Below are 7,691 nucleotides of genomic sequence, written 5' to 3'. Positions count from 1 at the left end.
CTTATGTAGATGAGACTTTTTTTCTCTGCATTTCCCAGAAAGGCACATAGACAGTTTCTCTCTTATCTTCTATGGTCTAACCAGTCTGAAGATGGCAGTAAAGGAAGAAGCTCACCATTTACCATTGAAAAGTCCTGAGACAAGTCCAGCCTTAACATAGAATCACAGCATGGCTTAGGTTGGAGAACTTAAAAATCATATAGTTGCAAGCCCCATGTTATAGGCAGGGCTGCTACCCACCAGATCAAGGCTCAGGGCCCCATCCACCCTGGTCCTGAATGTCACCAGGAATTGGGCATCTGCAGCTCTCTAGGCAGCTTGTATCAGTGCCTCACCACCCTCTGAGTAAAACATTTATTCCTAACATCAAACCTAAATCTCCCCTTTTTTAGTTTAAAGCCATTCCCCCTTTTCCTAACACTAACTAAGCCTTGTCTTATCTAAGATGGTAAAATCCTGACCAAAAAAAGATCCCTGACAAGGGACAACAGCTGAAATATGAAACTGAACTGGCACATCCCAGGAGCTCACAGACTTGACAAAGCTGATGCAGTGCTCAGATCTTAAGAAATAACAGCAGGACTAAATGACAAACATGGTGAGACCGTCCCTGGCAGACATTAAGGATTCAGTCAGAATGCCTATTTTAACAGTTCAGGTTACTTCTTTTGAGCTTTTCAGTGTCTTTTTGGATAGAATATCAGGCCAGAACTACTCTTTTTATTGTGTATTTTTGCATGTTTGCAGAAGAGGAAGGCAGGCATGGGTGCTGTGAGAATGCAGTATCACCTCTAGCTGTTCTCAAGTGGGCACCTCATTCCAGACATTTGGGCATGTTAGTAGCTGGACTCATGGAGGGGCTGTTTACTCACATATCTGCTGTATGTACTAATTTGGAGGAAAATGTGCTATGTTTTTTCTTGATTTACTCTGTTTTTTGTTTGTGGGATTGTCCTGAAAGCAGGAAAAGATACAAACCAAGATGATCAAATGCATATATAAAAGTGAGGAAAAATCTAACAAAAAAGTAACTCTGCCCCTCCCACCTCAAAGAAAAATAAAATAATATCTGGCTGAATTTTGGAGTCTTCAAAGGTTTTATCCAAAATCCTTTTGTCTGTTGATTGCAGTGCTGTAGAGCTGCTGTTTTTCTCTGACTTATGCATAACTGCTGTTATCTTCTCTATTTGTGCATTGTTAGGTGGCCAAGTCATGGGTATCCATGCTTGTGCTGTGTGCTATTGGACTCCTACATTGATTTGCTAATAACTTTTAAGCACCTTGGTGTGTACAGCCTTCCCTCAACGCACACCCATCGTGTTCAGATATCAGTCTCCACAAATTCCCTCCCCTTCTCTGTCCATACTTTCCCTTTCAGGCACTAGAGAAGGTGGGGCATGGATAATCCACTTGCTCCTCAACCGGTGGTTTCTTAAAGTTTGCAGAGGTACTTTGTGAGTCACTGCCAACTGTTGTCTCTAATACTGATGCGACACCCATAGCTCACTTGTATGCAGCTGGGAGCACGATGGGATCATACTGGAGTGCCCACGAGGTAAGAAATTCAGACTGTAATCCATTAAAAGCTGAAGTTGGTCAGGAATGGGTTTGAAATTGGGACTCCCGTGCCTTGGAGAGGTCCTGGGAGACGACAGTCCAAATTCATGCATGTTTTTACTTAGGTTAGACAACTTGATGGGTTTCCTGATATTGGTAGCTCTGTGGAGGCATTTTTGGTAATGAGGAGAAATTGAGATGCATTGGGTGATCCATGTAGAAGCTAGGAAGCAGTCTGAGGTACCAGGAATTTGTGAGGGACGTGATGAAGTGCTGAGACCTTCAGAGTGGGACTCTTACAATTTAACAAATAAACTGAATGACAGTCTAACTCAACTAGCTACAGAAACATTAAGTAGAGAATTGTCCCCTTCTCATCCTCTCTACTGTTTTCCCAGTCCTCAACCCCTGAAACAGCCCCATGAGAAGGGACAAAACTATACTTTTCTTGGTGATGAAGGGCAGGAGAATTATTCTTCCAATTTTGCTGCATGACTTTAAAAATTGCAACAAATATTTATGGGAGGGCATGCTTTTTGAAGCATAAATGTTTCATTAATTCTGCAATTGTTTTGTCATTGTCCTGCAGTGTGAAGAATGCCCATGCAGCTCCCTCTCTATAAAAATCATAAGGATGAGAAATCTGAGAAAGGCAGATCTGTGTGAGTATCACAGTCTTTCCTTGCACTTCTCAGTAGTTCAGTTCTGAAAGCAGTGAGTAGAACCAAGTACTGTAACTTGTGTCTGTTTATAAAGTGTCACCATGGTTCCAGATACTGCTGTATATTTGAATTTGGACTAATCTTACAGTACAGTCTGTTATAAATAATACCCTTCAGTTTACAGAAGCGTTGCTATTAATGGAAATATCAAAGGTCTGCTGGGGTACAATGTGAAGTATCTTAACAGCTGAAAAGCTCCAGAACCAGTTTTGCTGAACAAATCCAGCTGTTAATTATCAGTTACGTTTTGTGATGTGCTGTGATGAATGCTGCACCTCTAATTCTAGATAAAAATGCCAACACTGACAATGAGTGGCTGCTAGAGGCTGTGGGGTAACACTGGAGCTTTACTACCATCTCTCTGTCTTTGGCAGACAGTAGAAATACATTCAGGCACTTTCACATTTCTGTATTTGATTTAAAAAAAAAAAAAAGAAAAGGAGCATTATGAACATTATATGTTGTATGAGTTTGTTGTTAGACAACTCTTTCTAACTCTTTCTGTGACATGTTTACTGAAATGCATTTGAAATATCAGACTTTCAAGGCAAAAACAGTATGACTGAAATGTTTCTGGGGACTTGGTGGAATGGGTGAGAGTGGAAGTGAAGACAGAAAATCTCAGTGGCTACTGAGGTAGAAGAAAACAAGCTGCAGGATAGCTCAAATATCTGTCTTGGGGAGAAGGAACAAGGCAGGAATGCAATGGGAGGGAAGTGGTTAGGAATCTTTATGTATTAAGTAAACACAAGGGAACTTAGCAAGAATATTTGCCTCCATGGAGACGACGTGGCTTTCAAAAAACTACTGGGTTGACCCTAAGGTTTTGCTTACTTTTTTTAGAGGCTAGTATGTGCTGTTAAAATGTCCATAAGTGAGAAATTAATCACTATTAAGAAGAAAGCTGAAGTAAAGTAACTTTTTAAACTTAATAATAGATTTATATCATAATTCAATGAAACTGATAATAGTGTCTCTAACTAAAATTACAAATAATTTTGGGTTTAGAATTAGTCTTTGCTCTGGGATTATTTTGGATAATACTTTTTGTGGAAATGCATTTATCATTTAATTCCGGAATTTACTCACATGTTTGTAAGCAGTTGAAACATTTAGTTTAAAATATATTTTAGGAAAAATAGAATCCAAGAGTTGTATTTCCCACACAAAGTTTCTTGTTTCAATCACTATTTTTGTATAATTTAAACTTATTAAGAGAGAAAGAGTTGCTGACAAAGTTGAAAGATGGCAAATAAATCAAGCTGCAAGAAGCTATCAGTGCATTGATAAAATCAGAATCTGATTAGGTGAGGCTGCATTTTTTCGAAGACCACAGGTCTAAGATGAGTATACTTTGCTTCCTTTTGTCTGTGGCACTCTGCAGCTAAAGGAGAAACAGTGTCCTCCTTTGTGCAGAGGGTTTGCTACCCACAACCCACTGCATTCATTCCTCCTTAGATCTTGCACATATTGTATAACATGGGACTTGTTTTTCACATTACAGGATATCTGTGGCAATCTGCTATGATCATGATCTCCTGAACCTTTGTGTCAGATAAATGGCCCTATTTGTATGTGGTGAGAGCGTAATAACAAAAATTAGCCTACTAATGTAGGCTACTAATGCGTGTTGAAATCAGATACGAGTGAGGCTTACTCATGAATCAGAATGATGTGCTCCTACATTAAGTAGAACACAGCATTCCCAAGATGCTGTTGCAATTTCTGCATGTTTGAATTTGACTACAGATTTTCTATCAAAGTTGTAAAAATGGTGCTACCAGAGCTGTCATCTGGCTTGAGAATCTGTTCTCAGAAGTGGACAGCAGATTCTCTTGAACAGGACAAACACCAAGACGTTCTTTTCCCTGCCTTGCTCACCCAAGAGATCTGTGGCTCATGAGGTCTGTAGCTCAGAGATCTGGGTCTTGGAGGCCACCAGAGGGTTTCACTTTGGTACCTTACAGCTCACTTTGCATTGAATGGGAGCCCAGACTCCTCGCTGCCAAAGGAAAACACAAAAACCACTTTCAGGGTGTTATCAACTTTAGTGAGGTCTGTGTGCTTATATTGCTGATTAATTAATTATAGCCTTTTTTTTTTTTTTCCCCACTTTGCCTTACATAGCAGAAATACCTGCTGGAAAAAATCTGATCTTTTCTGGCTGACTTGAAAAAGCCCTTTCTATGCATTGTTTAGGGCTCCCTCTCACACAAAGACAACCGTCCCCATGTATTCCAGATCTGGCTTTTAAACTGTGAAAACCTTGTGGCTGAATCTTCATAAATGTATCCACCATGCCTGCACAATGTGTCTCTGTTGCCTGGATGGTGCTCTTTCTCTGCTGCTCTACAGGGTGAATATGTGGAGATCTGTGTTTTTGAGTGTCTGAAGTCTTAACATCAGTCATCAGACGGGCTTGAGAAACAGGTGAAATAGGGGGTTGTGACACATTTCTAGGGCAGGTACATGAACATGGCTGCTTTTTATCAGCAGAGAAGTGCTGGCCTTGCTGCTGCTGCTGCTGCTGCTGCTGCTACCGCTTGGGAGGGGAGAGGGGGAGAAGTTAGCTGTGTTTGTGAGAACCACTGGGTGCAGAAGTAACTAGGTGAGAAGGGCCTGTGCTCTTCCCATTCCTGTATTCCCACTGAGGTGCATAAGGCACAACAGCTGCACTGGATTGCACCAAAGGTGTTTCCTGCCCAAGTATGAGAGAGACCAAAGACAGGTGCTATGATCTCAGTGTTTCATCCTTGTAGTGGCAAAATCAGTTTTATTTTCAGTACTGACCTTGCTCTTCCATTCAGTGACATCCTGTGATCTTCTCTTGCTCTTCCTGTCAGTTGACATGATGGAGTTTAGCTTTCAAAACGCTCCTACCAAGTGTAGGAAGAAATCAGTTGTTGCAGAAGTCTTGTTTGCCAAGGGCTGGTACACCAAGATCTTCGTAGGAGGGCTCATTCTTCATCCCCAAGTCCTCCCACCCATTTCTTCACAGACCTCTTCGAAGCTACCTTTACACGGAATGCTGCAGTTCTACCACATGAGAGTTTCCTTCTAGAGAGGTTTATCTACTGGCCAAGTACAAGTGCATTTCAACCATGTGCTAATTGTAACAAGAATGAGACCCACACTGTGTAAATTCCCTACTGCAGGTTTCATTTTCAGTGTGGCTGTTTCATGCACAGAGATGCAAGAATGCAAAGTAAACACCCTGGCTGTCAGCACAAAGCCTTGACTGCTGAGCTGCTGCCACATGTGAGGCCTTTATGTTGTGCCTGCAGTTAAATGCTGGCCATAGCCTTTCTGCAGGTAGTGAATTTTGAACATTCACTCTGATAGCACCCATGCTGCTCTTAAAGTTGCTGCTGCTGCTGTGCCTGTGTCCACAACCACTTTAGCTTCCCCTCCCCAGACCCCGTAGTGCAAACAGCTTACAGGTTGCTTGCCCCAACTTGCTTGCTGTGTGCTGTACTGCCTGGCTTGTGGGAGCACAGCTAGAACTTGCAGTCCCGGTGCTTACATACCTGGGCACTATCTGCTTCTCGCAGCTGGCAGATCTGGTTTATCGTGGACTTTTCTGTAGGGCTCACTGCTCTTTGGGGAGGGAAAATGTGTATTTTCAACACTGCAAACTCTCTCATAGAAGAGAAGCCTGTTTGTTTCAAGAGCTGCAAGTGAAGTATCAAGTAATCTCTGCTACATGCATTTTTAAAAAATTATTCCAGTTAGGAGCAAGAAAATGTCTTTAACATTAGTTTGCCTTGCTTTGTATTTAGCAAATCTCAGGGTTCCAGAAAGTGTGTACTGGAATGGCCCAGAACTACAATTTTTAATCTTTAAAAAGTGATAACATAATTCTCAATTAGCATTTCATTAGATAAAGCCTTATATTTGTCTTTATATATTGTTCATAAAATTATAGAATCATTAAGATTGGAAAAGACCACTAAAACCATCTACTCCAACCATCAACCCATGCCTATCATGCGCGCTAAATGCTAACTTAATGCCATAGCTACCCATTTCTTAAACACCTCTAGGAATGGCGACTCTACTGCTTTCTTGTGTAGTTATGGTGCTAAACCTGAGTCTCATTGATGTGTAATTTCATAACATACTCCTAATACTGCACTGGAAAATTTGGAAGTCAGTATCACTAATTTTTTTTTATGGCCAAGTCCTGGGCAATACTACCATAATAAGAAATTTCCACTGCATTCTAAAGGAAACTGGTAGGGAAGGTATGATTGAAGACATGATCAACAAACTGCATATGTTGCTTCTTTTGCTTTCCACTGCCCACAGCATGGCTGTGAGAAGACAGCAGAAGCCATAGTGTGAAGTGGGCAGACAGGCAGCAAAGGTGAGCTAACCAGCACTAAAACTTAGCTTGAGATCGCTTTCCTGTTAAAATGGATGTGGTCACGACACGATCCTCAGAAGAGCATTTTTGTCTTTGCAAGGCATCTGATAAAAGTTCCTCATGATACTGGCTGTTCAGGCAGGCTGCATTTGCACTGGGAGAAATTGTCATGGTAGGTGAAGAGAAATGCTTGGTGATAGGAATCTGAACAAAGACAGAGAAATAGTTACGCTGGTACCTGCAAAGTTGCAACAAGGCCTGTGAACAGTGATTTCTTAGTTGGTTAAGAAACTGAAACAAACAAATATGAGAGCAATTGCTGATCACCAGGAACTCCTCCCTGTGACATCATACCCGAAGGTGGGACTTTCTTACTGTAATTGTAAGCTGTTTAGATTGAGATCAAAGTCTAACTGAATGACTACTAAGGCACCTGGCAAAATGGAACTCTGGTTCTGACTGATGTTTATCATAGCAAACTAATAACCACAGTTAATAATATGAAGAACAAATGAGTGAGCGATCTCAATACTGTCTGAGTTTGGAGTTGCAGCTGTTCATAAACCCTTTCCCTTCTATTCAGTTTTCTCTTGGTTTTCATTCACTCATGTTATCCATCTCTGCTCTCAATCTTCCTCAGCTCATTGCTACCATCTACATACATGCTAAAATCCAGTTTCCCTCATTCTCTGTTTTCTAGTCCAAGAGACTATTTCTCAGTCTTTCCCTTTCTTGTTTCTCAATCCCTTAGCAGACTGTTGGTGGAAACACCAAGGATTGTATCGTGTGCAGTATATTGCTTGTTGCTTTGTATACAATTGTGTAGTATTCTCTAAAGTGTAAGGAATACAGAGACGAAAAACCTGTGCTGTGACTTGATAGCATCATCAGCTGCCAGTAAAAGACACAATGCTATGTACAACCAAAGAGCTCAATAAAATGTTATTTGCTTAAGAATCTTCATCAGGGCACCTCCATGCAGGTGAGAAATACCTACTGCTAGGTATTAATGAATTATACATAGGCACACATGCATCTTGCTATTG

Source organism: Phasianus colchicus, chromosome 5 (genome assembly GCF_987193195.1).
Source record: "Phasianus colchicus chromosome 5, bPhaCol1.hap1.1, whole genome shotgun sequence".
NCBI lineage: Eukaryota > Metazoa > Chordata > Aves > Galliformes > Phasianidae > Phasianus > Phasianus colchicus.
Note: the sequence above shows the minus strand (reverse complement) of the source record.